General features: G+C 35.3%; 1 protein-coding gene across 1 annotated transcript in view; it reads left to right on the top strand.

Annotated features, from left to right (window-relative positions):
* Positions 1–17,006, top strand: part of msrab (methionine sulfoxide reductase Ab) — a gene marked incomplete at its 5' end in the record, with an annotated part of 80,255 nt that overhangs the window by 39,693 nt on the left and 23,556 nt on the right. Inside the window, one exon of the transcript XR_013817807.1 lies at positions 11,392–11,521. The remainder of the gene's footprint in view (positions 1–11,391; positions 11,522–17,006) is intronic.

Genomic DNA, 17,006 nt, shown 5'->3' with positions numbered 1-17,006 from the left:
TTTTTAGCTAGTATAATAAATTATTTTCATATGAAGCCTAAACACATTGGGTTGTTCAGAACGGAAAGGCATAACAAATGTTTTTTGCACATATCTTCTGATGATTTTATAATAATAAATATATTACAACATGCAGTCAATAATACGACCGTAATGTATATGTTGCGAGACACTGAACAGGGAAGCGGTCACATGATAAAAGAAAACGACTTGAACGAGAAGACTCAAGAGATGATCTTTTCTGTTTCCGGTGACTGCATAGCCTTGCCAATGGGGCTGGGACTTGATGAACGAATGACTCGAACCCGAAGACTCGAGAGATGAACTAATCAATTCTGTTTCCAGACGCATGTATTGCATATGCGGCCCAGATCAGACATGATGACCGATTTAACGGCTCATACCCGAAGACACGAGAGAGGTGAACTAAACTTTCCAGGGAGCAGACGTGATTAAATGTGAAGTGACAAAGGAAAGAACGATTTGGATCGGGAGGTGAGATGAACTAACAGACTGCATACATAGCCTGAAGACCCAGCTTAAGCAAATAATTAATCTTTTCTTTTCTCAACTGTGTTGTTACATTCAAGTTATTTTAAGGCATGAAGAAATAATTTTCACAGGATTTTGTTTTTATGTAATTTTGGTGATCAAAGATGAGTTTTAAGGGATTTTAAGGGGGACTATAAGAACTATATAGACATTTAAAAAGAACAAAAACTCATAAAAATGCCAAAACTACTAAAACTTTGAGATTAATATGAAATATGACTGAGGCACCAACAGACTTTTTTTGAAGAACTTCGAGAGGAGATTGGAGCTTTAACTTGAATTTCTACATTTCCATAGCTGTTTATTTCACAAAAAGTTCAGGGGTGTGCTTGATTATAGGTGGTAGCAGTCTATGGGCAGGAGTGTGGGCGGGATCTTGGTATCGCGGCTCCACTTCATGCTCACTCGGGACTCAAAATGTCAGCGGCATATTTGGACACTGGCGGCTTCACTTACTACAATGGACGAGACCATTTCATATTTAAATTTATATTTATAGTTCGAAAAGTTCACTCAAAAAAAACTTGATATTACAGTCAGCAATGTGTAATAAATACATGGATGCGCAATGCTAGAGCCTTTATGTTAACAGGTCACATGCTGCGTTTATCCAGTCAGTAACACTGACACTGTAAATATGCAAATAAGGACTTTAACCCAGGGTTTAGGAATGTGCAGTGTGAAACTGCAGTTTATGAACACCATATTTAGAAGAATGTTTGTAACCAAGCAGATAGAGCAACCAATGACTACCATAGTAGGGGAAAACATACTATGGTAGTCAATGGTTGCTCTATCTGCTTGGTTACAAACATTCTTCTAAATATCTTCTTTTGTGTTCAGCAGAACAAAGCAACACATACAGGTTTGGAACAACTTGAGGGTGAATAAATGATGACAGAATTTTCATTTTTGGGAACATATTACCCCATGATTTACTCACCCTCAAGCCATCCTAGGTGTATATGACTTTCTTCTTTCAGACAAATATAATCAGAGTTATATTATAACATGTCCTGGCTAATCCAAGCAGTGAATGGCAGCCCAAAATTTAAAGCCCAAAAAAGTGCATCCACCCATTATAAAAGCAATCCATTCGGCTCCAGGAGGTTAATAAAGGCCTTTTGAAGTGAATCGATGGGTTTGTGTAAGAAAAATATCCATATTTAAAACTTTATAAAGTAAAATATCTAGCTTCCTGCAAGACCACCTTCCGTATTCAACTAAGGGAAAAAGTGTTAACGCCTCACGCAGTTCAAAACGTTTACGCTACGTCCAACGTCCTTGTCGTGCCAGTTACACTTTTTCCATAAGTTGGCAGAAGCTAGATATTTTACTTTATAACTTTATAAATATGGATATTTTCCTAACACAAACGCATCGATTTGCTTCAGAAGGCCTTTATTAACCCCCCGGAGCCGTGTGGAGTACTTTTAAAATGGATGGATGCACTTTTTTGGGGCTTAAAATAAATCTTGGTTTAGCCAGGACATTTTTAATATAACTCTGATTGTGTTTGTCTGAAAAAAGAAAGTCATATAAAGGCTTCAGGGTGAGTAAATCATGGGCTAATTTTCATTTTTGGGTGAACTATCCCTTTAAATCTGCTTTAGAACAATTTTAGGGAGAATTTAGGGAGACAACCTGCATGAATCATCATATTACTATTATTCAGGGAATATTCAACAATATTGTTTCTTCTTTATTGAGCCGTCAAGTTGCACATGTACTGTCTGTGTACCACTAGGAGGCAGCACATATAAATATAAAAAGCATACCTCTGAATAAATCTTCTATAGGCAAGTTGTAAAATGTGTAATTTCTGTGCATCACAGAACAGAACAGCAGAAATTAAAGTCTTGTTAAGGTCAGTTAGGCCTTGGATGAATATATGGGTCATTTGAAGAGACATTTGAAAGCTGGGAAATATGTGGTTGCTAGGGTGTTGGTAGGCAGTTGGTTTCTGGATGGTTGGTACGTTTTTTTGGGTGGTGGTTGTGGGGGCATTTAGGTCATGTAGCCTTGAAACTTTAGGAGGAGCTGGAGAAGAAACTTTGGTCTTGTTGACATTTTTCAAAATGTATTTTTCTGTTTCACAACAGAAACAAAATCATACAGGTTTGGTACAAGCACAGGGTGAGTAGATGATGACAGCATTTTCATTTCAGTGTGAACCATACAAACCTGCTTTAAGTGGGTTATTGTAAATATGTTGGTTTCACACCTCGGCTGTGTAAAGTGTTACACATGAGTCAGCTGCTCATTTTAGAAAATGAAAAAGAGCTTGACAATAAGTTGAATCTGCTGACTGGCCTGACTAGAGTCGGATAATTATATGTGGATCTGTCCGACTTAAGCAGAGGTAACTGCCCTTGTTTACGTCTACATAAAGTTGAATGTAAAGCACTAACGGACTGGGCCTGACTTTGAGTTAAGTTTGAGCGATATCTCCGACATAGACTCGAGAGTACATGCCAAGTTCTTCGGTTCTAAAACGAAGACCGTGTGCTGTAAAACTGGGTCAAGGGGTTGTAGAACCGTCAGAACGGAGGATTCTGGAAGCCTCGTGTGGTGTGTTGTCGTCTGCTCCTCAGCTGATGATGTCACTGTTATCTGTCATCTTTGGCTGTCTCTCTGGGATGAGACGCACACATGATTCACACAGCACCTGTATGAGCAGACAGATTTCTGGGAAATGATACATTCATCTTCACACTCCCACATGTGTGCTATATGCGCCTACCTGTTTTCACCACCAGACAGGCATAGGGGTTACATAAACACATTTCTGCTATGTATGGCTTAAACACAAACATTGGCGAAGGTCGGAATACCAAGATGTTTTACACAACTGCTTTCTTAGTTTTTTCCTGTGTAAATTGATCTTCATACAGTTGTCACATTAAGTAATGTGTACACTTAAGTCGCACTTAACGGTGTCTGAATCATGGTAGACCTTTTCTCAGAAATAACTTATTGACACGTTCGTTTTTGTTGTTTTATACTATACATTTTGTATATTTTATATTAAACTTATTATATACTGTATGGATATATGTATTTTTATATGTCCCTCTTTCTTAAAAAAAGCAAAAATTGTAGTAATGTGAGGTAATTCCAATGAAAGTGGATGAGGCCAATCCATAAATGTTTAAAAAATGCACAAAAGGACAGCACCGGTCAAACGTTTTTGGACGGTAAGATCTTCTAATGTTTTTAAAAGAAGTATCTTCTGCTTACCAAGACTTCATTTATCCAAAATACAGAAATGCAATTTATTTCTGTGTTAGCAAAGCTGACTCCAGTCTTTAGAGTCACATGATCCTTCAGAATTCATTGTAATATGATGATTTGCTGCTCAAGAAACATGTAGTATTATTATTATTATTATCAATGTTCCTTTTTTTCAGGAATATTTGATGAATTGAAAGTTCAAAAGAACAGCATTTATCTGCATTATAAAGCTTTTGTAACATTATAAATGTCTTTACTGTCATTTTGATGAATTTAATGCATCCTTGCTGAATAAATGTATTAATTTCTATAAGTTCTTTCCCCAAAACAAAAAAAAACACTTACGACCCAAACCTTTTCAACGATAGTACGATGTTGCAAAAGCTTTTTATTTCAGATAAATACTGTTCTTTTGAACTTTCTATTCATCAAAGAATCCATAAAAAAATTGTTTTCAACATTGATAATAATCATAAATATTTCTTGAGCAGCAAATCATCATATCAGAATGATTTCTGAAGGATCATGTGACACTGAAGACTGGAGTAATGATGCTGAAAATTCAGCTTGACATCACAGGAATAAATTACATTTTAAAATATATTCAAATAGAAAATGTTTATTTTCCATGTTAATAATATTTCACAATATTACTGTTGTTTTGTTTTTTTGTATTTTTAATCAAATAAATGCAGCCATGGTGAGCATAAGAGACTTAAAAAAAAACATTAAAAATCTTACCGATCAAAAACGTTTGAACAGTAGTGTATATCCACAAAAAGTAATTTGTGTGTAATGATTTTGGTGTGAAAAAATCGCTTACTGACCATTTCTGTAAAGTAGTGTCCAACGTTACAACATGATGCCTATAGCCCTATAATGACCATAAAAAATTATGTGAACAACTTTACAGCTCAAGTTTAACAGAATAATTAATTTATACAATTCTAAATTTCCAAAAATTGGAACTCCTATTCACTTAAATTTTTTCAGAAATCAAAGGATTTTTTTTTATTTATTTTTTTTATAATTTAATAATCAATATCATGCCACAAGTGTTGTCAATGAGCTTATTCCTTTAGGTGTCCAGCCTTTTTTGGCGCCGCCGTATATTGTCTTTAGTTGAATTACCATGTCCAGTACAGCCACAAACCTACCAACATACACACACAGGTGTGGTGGCATGTTCATTGAACCAGACACACATATGTACACACACACCCTGACACACTGACAAATCTAGAAAAAGCTTTTTTGTTGACCGCAGTCTGATTTCCTCTGCTCTATTTTCTCTTTTCTTTTCTTTTTTCTCTTTGTGTCTCTCTTCCTGACACCTGTGTGTAGGTGTGGACCGTGCTGCAGGTGCTCTCTCTCTCTCTTTTGCTTTCTCTGGCTCTCTGTCACTCTGTGCGTGTGTGTGTGTGTGTGTGTGTGTGTCTTCTTCCCCTTCCCCCCCTTTATAAGGTTATTTTGGTATGATGGTGATATTTTTTGCATGTATGCACATGTTTCTATCTGGCTTGTATGTGCCACATCGCTATAAAAATCAGCTTGACTTTGGGTATGTCCCCTTGTGGTTACTTCTGGCTTCCTATCTGATTGATCAGCGGCTGATTCTTAAAACTGAAAACGTGTTGCTGGGAAAAAAAACGGCCTCGCTTGCATCTCAGTTTAGCTCTTTAAGTGGCTGATAGTGTACAGACATAGTACAAAATGAAGAAAATTGACAAAAATTGACATGACATTATCCGTAATGTCTGTTATGTGATGTGTTGTGACTTTATTTTACAGTGTCCTTATTACACGTTACATGTAGTTAGCAATAACTATAAATTATGAAACTATCCCAAAACCAACCCCTATATATCCCTAACCCTACAGGAAGTACATGTAGTTAATTATTATTACTACTCAGTACTTAAATGTATAATTACACTGTAACACGAACACCGTAAAACAAAGTGTAACCTGTGATAATGTGTGTTAGGATACATGTTGTGTAATGTTCTGTTTTGTGTTATTGTGTTATGTTTGGTTATACGCTGCGACGTGTTATGTTATACAGTATGTTATATGTTATGTTATATGCTGTTATATTATTTGGGGGTATGCTAGGTTATGTGTTGCTATTTGTTGTGTTCTGTTTTATGTTGTGTTGTGTTATATATTGTGAAAGCGCGAGTAATGCGTGAGGGGAAAACATTTTCAGTGACATTACTACACTAAACGACTATATATATAATGTTGAATATGATGTATAATAATGCAATGGGGGGAATATTTGTGGGTCCTGATAATAATACAATGATAATAACATAGTAAAAAATAAAATAAAACCTCTCTGCTTTTTTTTTTTATTAAAATATCGCAATATCGTATCGTGAGTTCAGTATCGTGATTTGTATCGAATTGTGACACGGGTGTATCGTTACACCCCTAATATATATCCTAAAAAACATTCTGTATGGCTAGTAGTCATTGGCAGGTGAGGCCAACAGTTAATTTTGGACCTTGCTTACAAAAGATCAGCTACATTTCTCTTCTCTGTGTCTGTATTATTCCTCTGTCTCTGATCATATTGGTGACTTTGTGCAACAGTATGAAGGCAGTGAGTGTGACAGAGCCAAACTGTCCAGGTGCAAGTGTCTGACTCCTCCCTCTCACTTACACACACACACACACACACACACTTCAGCACAGGATGAAGACACTCGGCAGTTATTTCTGTGTTTCCTGTCTTGGGTCTCTCTCACACACACACAGGTGCAGTGGAGAGTCACTCAGTGATGAGGCCACCAGCCAGTCACATGCACGTGTGTTTTGCGACCGGACACGATGACACACTTTGATATTCCCCTCCCACCCACAGTGTGTGTGTTTGTGTGTGTGTGTGTGTGTGTTTGTGTTTGTGAGAGAGATAGAGAGGGGTGGGTAGTGCTGTTACTACAGGGGCAGAGGTCAGAAATCCCTATAAGGAAAGATGTGTAGAACAGAAGAAAAAAATAAAGGCGGAGAGAATGTGAGAGAGGGAGAGACACCGGTGCTCCACACCGCCCACATCTCGCAGATGTGCTGCCCGGAGAACAGTGAAGCTTACTGGGCAGCACAGAGACAGCAGTGTGCCCTCCACACACACACACACACATGCGCGCTCTCGCGACCAGGCGTGATTGCTCCATTAGAAGGTTTCTCAGCTGTGGCCGTTTCTCACACACTCGCACACAGCTGCGAACACACAATTATAGCCTACTTTGACCCTCACGCACAGACGCTCGCTCGCTTACGCACAGACGCACCTTTGAGTCTATAGTTCACATCCCCATCAGACCCGTGGGTGTTTTGAGGGAGGGCACAGGCACGTAGAAAGCTTTTTGTAGCTCATTTGGTTCAGAACACTCCATCATCCACTGCTATCACCCATCAACTGATGAGTAAACAGGAAGAAGAAATGTGAGTGTGATGGATATCAGTGTGTTCTGGTTCATGTCGATAAACGTAATCTCATTAGAACATCAGCAACTCTTCAGATCTTAGATAAAACTTCATTCTGGACTTTTCAGCTGACAGAAGTAGCATTTTCAGCCTTTCTTGATTTAGTTGCAATAACGCTCTCTTTGCAGAACTGCTGCTTAGAGTAGACCTGTGATTATTAACCAGAGGGCATTGAGATGACTTTAAATAATTTAAAGTAAAGAGAAAAAAGCTAAAATAACTAAAAATCAAGATATTTCTTTTTTAATTCACCCCCTCAATGTTTTTTCTTTAAAGGGGTCATGAACTGCGTTGTTTTATTGTTTTATAATGTTTCCTGGGGTGCACTTTTAATGTTAGTAGGATTTGTCCATCAAAAATGGTCATAATTTAGAAATAAAAAGCATTTTTTCTACCCTGATTTTATCCACTGATTTGAGCCTGCGCCAAAATTGCGACTGATTTACCAAAAAATCCACAGTGAAATGTACCGAATACAAATAAATAATGCTCAGCTGAGACATTCACATTGTTAATAATAACTAACCACATTCCTAGCATTAGGATTCTTTGGAAGGTAATGTTAGATGTAGTCCATCCTGTATTGCTCTTCTCTCCTCGTCATCTCACTAACACGCCAGTGGGCGTGGCCAAAGTTACAATGATGAAGTAGCCGTTGATTTTCTTCAGCAGAAGTTATTTATGTGATGTGTCATAGGCAGGGCCTGAAATTAACACCCGACCATGCGCCAAATCCGGGTGAATTTTACAACTGGCGGGTAACACTGTCAATCTACCTGCCACATTTTGGCAGGTAGCCAATGAGAATTGAGTGATTCATTGGGCAGTTTGAAAGGATGCGACTGCTGTTTCGGAACGTTCATGCGATCGGAAAGAAGATGAGGCCCTTCTCTGACTACGTTTGGATGTGCGAGTATTAAAGGGTTAGTTCACCCAAAAATGAAAATTCTGTCATAAATTACTTACCCTCATGTCGTTCGACACCTGTAAGACCTCCGTTCATCTTCAGAACACAAATGAAGATATTTTAGTTGAAATCCGATGGCTCAGAAAGGCCTCCATTGGCACAATGCACTATAACAATAACTTTATGAAGCGACGAGAACAGTTTTTGTGCGCAAAAAAACCCCTAAATAACGACTTCTATATTGATGATCGATTTCAAAACAATGCATCATGAAGCTTTGAAGCGTTATGAATCAGTGAGTCGATTCAGCGGTTTGGATCGCCAAAGTCACGTGATTTCAGCAGTTTGACGGTTTGATACGCGATCCGAATCATGATTCGACTCGCTGATTCATAACAATTTGAAGCTTCTTGTGTTCACATACGAGCTGCTGTAGTGCTATATAGAGCCCTAGAGTCAGTATGACTGTCTGTGACACGGGAAATCAATTAATAAAAAGATTTTCAAAAATGTATATTATAAGAGTTATTATATCTTATATTGATTTCGTTAATAACTTGACAGCACTGAAATGTGTATTCTTACAAGTTAAAGAACAATGTTTGTGGGACTTGTGGATTTTTTGAAGGGGCAAGTGAAAGAGAATTTTACTAGACAGACTAAAAGCGTGTTTAGTGAAAGTGGCGATCGAGTAGATAATAATATATAGCCTAATGTAATGTATAATAAACTGACGGTAACAATGTTGCGCTGTTGACGCTCGCGCAGCCTCTCGAGGAGAAATCAGTTAATTAACATTAAGTCACTTACATTTTAGATGCACTATTGAGTGCTTTTGTTCGATTTCAGCAGCGAAAATCGTTCCAAACAAAGATCACAGTAGAACCATAACGCATCTCACAGCAACAGTGTTACTGAATGATTCAGCGTTTGAATGAATCGTTTGTATCAAAGATTCAATGATATATCCATAAACGACTGCCTCATTCTTAAATGAATCAGCCGTTTGAACGAATCAACTCAATGACTCACTCATTAAGACCTGCCGCCGCATACTGGCGGTTAAGTTTCATGTTTAAACATTCTTTCCAACATTTCTTATTTGTATATATTCAAAATATTTAATCTCATAAAAAATGTTAATGCAGTTGTAATTTTTCAGTGCAAATTATTTAACTTGATTGGTAACAGCCCTACAGTGTCTTATTATTCTAATTTAATTTATAGATCAAATTTAAGAATGTAAACTGAATGCTGAAGCATAGCCTATATTTAATAAGATTATGGAAAAAATATCAAAGATATGCAGATTTAAATATGTAAAAGCTGATTGAACACTGTTGAGAATATTGCTTCAGAATAAATAATATTTACAACACACACACACACAAAAAAAAAAATTCAGGACCAGCACGTGAACAGGCTTAATGTCGAGCCCTGTGAGGCAAAAAAGAAAAATGGCTGGTAAAAGTCACTGTGGCAGGTGGTCAAAAAAGTTAATTTCAGGCCCTGGTCATAGGCATATTCCACAATGAGTCAATCTGCGCTTGGTTACAATAGAAGCTGTTGTTGGACAAACAAGGAAGTTTTCAGTTCTGAAACTTACAGGATATTCTTATAGTATGATGACCTCTTATATGTCAAAAGCTCAAGGAAAATTGTATTTCTCAGTTTAAAGATTTTTACAAGTGTGAGTTATAGACCTGGAAAAAACATGTAAATGAATAAAATCGAAATAATGTATCTCGTCATGTAAATAAATAGACTCCATGAATGTACATTTTTAGTTATGGCAAGTTCTAAAATATTTTATCAAGTAGAAATCGTGAGTAAAAAAAAAAATTATTGTCCAGGAAATAATGAACTACTGGAAAAGTATTGGGACCTTTAATATTTTTGTGGACAGTGGGGGTCCTCGGAGTCAAAAAGGTTGAGATCCACTGAAAGTTTTATTGCTCCAAAAAGTGAAAACAAGAATGAATTCAACATGTTTATTCAGCGATAGTGTAATATCCTTTGGCATAAACCCCATCCTCTGTTTTGGTGACTGATTTATGTAGCCTACATGTTTAAACTGTCAGATCCTTCCAGAGAAAGATGTTCAGTCAGATGCTAAAACGCTCATTCAGTTTCAGTATGAACTTTGACTTAGATGTTTCTCCAAAAACATCCCTTTAGTAGAATTTCATAAAAAATAAAACACAGGAAAACAGGTCTCATTGCATCCACTTGTCAGAGAAGGTGTTATCTATGGACTTTTAAAGAGTTAGTTCACCCAAAAATGAAAATTCTGTCATTAATTACTTACCCTCATGTCGTTCGACACCCGTAAGACCTCCGTTCATCTTCGGAACACAAATGAAGATATTTTAGTTGAAATCTGATGGCTCTGAAAGGCCTCCATTGGCACAATGCACGGTTCACTCTCAAGACCCTTAAAAGGTACTAAAGACGTCGTTACAAAGTCCATCTCACTACAGTGGTTCTACAATAACTTTATGGAGTGACGAGAATAATTTTTGTGCGCAAAAAAAAAACTAAATAACGACTTCTATAGTGATGACGATTTCAAAACACGGCATCATGAAGCTTCGAAGCATTATGAATCAGTGAGTCGAATCATGATTCGGATCGCGCGTCAAACTGCCAAACTGCTGAAATTTGGCGATCCAAACTGCTGAATCAACTCACTCATTCATAACGCTTCGAAGCTTCATGATGCCGTGTTTTGAAATCGTCATCACTATATAAGTCGTTATTTAGGGTTTTTTTGCGCACAAAAACTATTCTCGTCACTCCATAAAGTTATTTTAGAGCCACTGTAGTGAGATGGACTTTGTAACGACGTCTTTAGTACCTTTTAAGGGTCTTGAGAGTGAACCGTGCATTGTGCCAATGGAGGCCTTTCAGAGCCATCAGATTTCAACTAAAATATCTTCATTTGTGTTCCGAAGATGAACGGAGGTCTTACGGGTGTCGAACGACATGAGGGTAAGTAATTAATGACAGAATTTTCATTTTTGGATGAACTAACCCTTTAAGGAAAATGTTTAGATATCAATCTGCATATGTAAATGGACATTTATGCTCATCTTTGCTTGCACCTTTGAAGGTATCCTGACTAAAATGGCTCTTTATTTAACAAAGCACATACAAAAGACCTGAACCAGAAGCGATGTGACCTCCTTTTCTTTTCTTTTTTACAGAATGCTACACATAACCCCCATTTGAATTCAATTGGCTACACCCTACAGGAAATTGAACCGACAGGAAGAGGAAGTTGATTTATCAAAGATGGTGAAAGCCCTATAAACCTTCAAACTTCAAAGCTCTTAAGTAAGCCAGTATTCAAGGTTTGTCTTGTCACAAAGTCATTCTTGTTCTGAATAGCACCGCCCTGAAAGAAACATCTGTTGTTCGATACATCTATAACCTTATTTTAAATCTTTTAACTTTTAATCTTAGTATATTGGCAAATCTGAATTAAGTTCTGAGTTCCATAAGAAACAAATATGAGATTACTGATGTCTTCTTATCAGGAGAAAAAAAAACAAATAAGTAATCTCTATTTGCTCTCCCCAATCTTATTATTACTAAAAACACGTGCGATATAAAATTGATCTCATTTGTGTTTTGTCTTTCCTGTGGGTGGGGCTTATATGAGACTGCGAATCTTCAGGTGTGTGACTGTGATCTGTATAGGTTTCGTTTTGTATTGTGCTTGAGCTGAAAAGAAGATTGTTTTTCAGCAGATCTCAAACCTGGGCATCCTGTTGTTGTGCGATCCGCTCTAGCCCAGCAAAAGGTATCAAGATGTTAATATCGGTACAAAGAAGAGATGTTGTTTTTACTGCGGTTAAACGGGGCTCTTTCACTGCACACACACTCACTGCAGCAGGCCGCAGAGCGCAGTATGCAATACTGCGTGGGCGAACCTCACTGTAGCTTTTAACTGCGTGGGACAGACAAATGTGTTTGTATCTGTACGTGTGTATGTATATGTATATGTGTGTGTGTGTGTGTGTGTGTGTGTGTGTGTGTGTGTGTGTGTGTGTGTGTGTGTGTGTGTGTGTGTGTGTGTGTGTGTGTGTGTGTGTGTGTGTGTGTGTGTGTGTGTGTGTGTGTGTGTGTGTGTGTGTGTGTGTGTGTGTGTGTGTGTGTGTGTGTGTGTGTGTGTTTCTGTGCGAAGGACAGGTTGAGGACGGGTGCAGAAAGTGTATTTCTCCAAAACAGCATCTTACTTTGCCCCACAGTGACTCATTTCCATTTGCTTTTGCTCTGCACCTTGCCGCCTTTATGCACACACACACACACACACACACACACACACACACACACACACACACACACACACACACATATAGCTAATGAGCACATACAATAGACTTCTATTGTTTTACATAAACCTAACTATAATTAGCTACTTTAGACTAACCTATCCCTAAATGCTAATCTTTATCCATGAATCAATGTTTTTCAAAATATTAGTCCCCAAATGCTTTTGTCATATTTCAATAAACCCACAATCATGCAAAGGTGTCACACACTGACTTTTAATCTTTATATCTAGTTCTTACACAAACTTACCAAAATAGCTATTTCATGTCTGACACAATCACACTGTTCAGTCATTGCTAACACTTTTTAAGGTTCAATTTGTTTACATTATGCCTTTATGTAACTAACGACAGACTACATTTTTAACAGTATAGTATAGGCTAATGTTAGTTTACCATAAGACTTATTCATGGTCTTCAACTATTGTTAATTTATACAACTCATATGCCTGGTGAAGGTCATGGGACCGAAACGTTGCGCATAAAGCAATTTTTAAGTAAGTAAGTAGATAGTGTGCATGAGTTTCTCTTGTTTTTTAATTTATACAACTTGAAACATTAACTTATAGAGGCTTATTGTAGAGTGTCTCCCATTCATTTTGTATGTGCTCATGTGGGGGGTATTTATTTGTATTTATTTAAATAAATAAATACATGCTAGAAATGTATTTATTTATTAAAATATGTTAAACATAGTTACCACTACTATACTCTTATACATTAGGTCAGAAGGCATGCTTAAAGTATTATCAAATTAGCTGGGGATGTGTAGAACTTTGTGAATGACGAGTATTTAGAAATGTGTGAGCTTGCTACTGAGGGACCTTCCTTACTGTGTCATCCAATGCTTGCAGGGAAAACCCAGCCATGACCTTTACCCTTACACAACCGTTGCAACTTCTATCAATTTACAAAAGGGGTCACCTAGGGTTTCAATGAACGATATAAATATCTCTGAACTGAAAATTATAATGTTAATTATATATCACATGAAATAATGTCAAGATCAGCTTGGGGAATGCTTTGAAAACTAATGCATTACAATATTGCGTTATTCCTTATAAATGTAACTAATTACTAATTTAGGTTACTAAGTTACTTTTTAAGAAAAGTAATGTGTTGCATTACTTTTCATACAGAATTGAGAGATATAAAGCCAGAATTGTGAGATATAAAGTCATAATTGTGAGATATAAAATCCAGAATTGTGAGATATAAAGTCAGAATTGAGAGATATAAAGTCAGAATTGAGAGATATAAAGTCGGAATTGTGAGATATAAAGTCGGAATTGAGAGATATAAAGTCAGAATTGAGAGATATTAAGTCAGAGTTGTGTGATATAAAGTCAGAATTGTGAAATATAAAGTCAGAATTGTGTGATATAAAGTCAGAATTGAGAGATATGAAGTCAGAATTGTGAAATATAAAGTCAGAATTCTGTGATATAAAGTCAGAATTGACAGATATAAAATCAGAATTGTGATATATAAAGTCAGAATGGTGATATATAAAGTCAGAATTGAGTGATATAAAGTCAGAATTGTGTGATATAAAGTCAGAATTGACAGATATAAAATCAGAATTGTGATATATAAAGTCAGAATTGTGATATATAAAGTCAGAATTGAGTGATATAAAGTCAGAATTGAGAGATATAAAATCAGAATTGAGTGATATAAAGTCAGAATTCTGTGATATAAAGTCAGAATTGACAGATATAAAATCAGAATTGTGATATATAAAGTCAGAATGGTGAAATATAAAGTCAGAATTGTGAGATATATAGTCAGAATTGTGAAATATAAAGTCAGAATTCTGTGATATAAAGTCAGAATTGACAGATATAAAATCAGAATTGTGATATATAAAGTCAGAATGGTGATATATAAAGTCAGAATTGAGTGATATAAAGTCAGAATTGTGTGATATAAAGTCAGAATTGACAGATATAAAATCAGAATTGTGATATATAAAGTCAGAATTGTGATATATAAAGTCAGAATTGAGTGATATAAAGTCAGAATTGAGAGATATAAAATCAGAATTGAGTGATATAAAGTCAGAATTCTGTGATATAAAGTCAGAATTGACAGATATAAAATCAGAATTGTGATATATAAAGTCAGAATGGTGAAATATAAAGTCAGAATTGAGTGATATAAAGTCAGAATTGTGTGATATAAAGTCAGAATTGAGTGATATAAAGTCGGAATTCTGAGATAAAGTCAGAATTGAGATATATAAAGTCAGAATTGAGAGATATAAAGTCAGAATTGAGAGATATAAAGTCAGAATTGTGTGATATAAAGTCAGATTTGAGAGATATAAAGTCAGAATTGAGTGATATAAAGTCAGAATTGTGAGATATAGAGTCAAAATTGAGTGATATAAAGTCAGAATTGAGAGATATAAAGTAAAAATTGTGAGATATAAAGTCAGAATTGAGAGATATAAAGTCAGAATTGTGAGACATAAGTCAGAATTGTGAGATATAAAGTCAGAATTTAGAGATATTTAAATTCCGAATTGAGAGATATAAAGTCAGAATTGTGTGATATAAAGTCAGAATTGAGAGATATAAAGTCAGAATTGAGTGATATAAAGTCAGAATTGTGAGATATAAAGTCAAAATTGAGTGATATAAAGTCAGAATTGAGAGATATTAAGTCAGAATTGTGAGATATAAAGTCAGAATTGAGAGATATAAAGTCGGAATTGTGTGATATAAAGTCCGAATTGAGAGATATAAAGTCAGATTTGTGAGATATAAAGTCAGAATTGTGAGATATAAAGTCAGAATTGAGAGATAGAAAGTCAGAATTGTGATATATAAAGTCAGAATTGAGTGATATAAAGTCAGAATTGAGAGATATATAAAGTCAGAATTGTGAAATATTAAGTCAGAATTGTGTGATATAAAGTCAGAATTGAGAGATATAAAGTCAGAATTGAGAGATATAAAGTCAGAATGGTGATATATAAAGTCAGAAATGAGAGATATAAAGTCAGAATTGTGAGATATAAAGTCAGAATTGAATGATATAATGTCAGAATTGTGAGATATAAAGTCAAAATTGAGTGATATAAAGTCAAAATTGTGAGATATAAAGTCAAAATTGTGAGATATAAAGTCAGAATTGAGAGATATAAAGTCAGAATTGTGAGATGTAAAGTCAGAATTGTGAGATATAAGTCAGAATTGTGAGATATAAAGTCAGAATTGAGAGATATAAAGTCGGAATTGTGTGATATAAAGTCAGAATTGAGAGAAATAAAGTCAGAATGGTGAGATATAAAGTCAAAATTGTTAGATATAAAGTCAAAATTGTGAGATATAAAGTCAGAATTGAGAGATATAAAGCCGGAATTGTGAGATATAAAGTCGGAATTGTGAGATATAAATTCAGAATTGAGAGATATAAAGTCAGAATTGTGAGATATAAAGTCAGAATTGAGTGATATAAAGTCAGAATTGAGAGAGAGATATATAAAGTCAGAATTGAGAGATATAAAGTCAGAATTGTGAGATATAAAGTCAGAATTGAGAGATATAAAGTCAGAATTGAGAGATATAAAGTCAGAATTGTGAGATATAAAGTCAGAATTGAGAGATATAAAGTCAGAATTGTGAGATATAAAGTCAGAATTGAGAGATATAAAGTCAGAATTGAGAGATATAAAGTCAGAATTGAGAGATATAAAGTCAGAATTGTGAGATATAAAGTCAGAATTGTGATATATAAAGTCAGAATTGAGAGATATAAAGTCAAAATTGTGAGATATAAAGTCAGAATTGAGTGATATAAAGTCAGAATTGAGAGAGATATATAAAGTCAGAATTGAGAGATATAAAGTCAGAATTGTGAGATATAAAGTCAGAATTGAGAGATATAAAGTCAGAATTGGGAGATATAAAGTCAGAATTGTGTGATATAAAGTCAGAATTGAGAGATATAAAGTCAGAATTGAGTGATATAAAGTCAGAATTGAGAGATATAAAGTCAGAATTGAGAGATATAAAGTCAGAATTGTGAGATATAAAGTCAGAATGGAGTGATATAAAGTCAGAATTGAGAGAGATATATAAAGTCAGAATTGAGAGAGATATTTAAAGTCAGAATTGTGAGATATAAAGTCAGAATTGAGAGATATAAAGTCAGAATTGGGAGATATAAAGTCAGAATTGTGTGATATAAAGTCAGAATTGAGAGATATAAAGTCAGAATTGAGAGATATAAAGTCAGAATTGTGAGATATAAAGTCAGAATTGAGAGATATAAAGTAAAAATTGTGAGATATAAAGTCAGAATTGAGAGATATAAAGTCAGAATTGTGAGACATAAGTCAGAATTGTGAGATATAAAGTCAGAATTTAGAGATATTTAAATTCCGAATTGAGAGATATAAAGTCAGAATTGTGTGATATAAAGTCAGAATTGAGAGATATAAAGTCAGAATTGAGTGATATAAAGTCAGAATTGTG

This window comes from Gobio gobio (genome assembly GCF_949357685.1).
Source record: "Gobio gobio genome assembly, chromosome: 13".
NCBI lineage: Eukaryota > Metazoa > Chordata > Actinopteri > Cypriniformes > Gobionidae > Gobio > Gobio gobio.
Note: the sequence above shows the minus strand (reverse complement) of the source record. Positions and strands in the feature narration are given on the sequence as shown.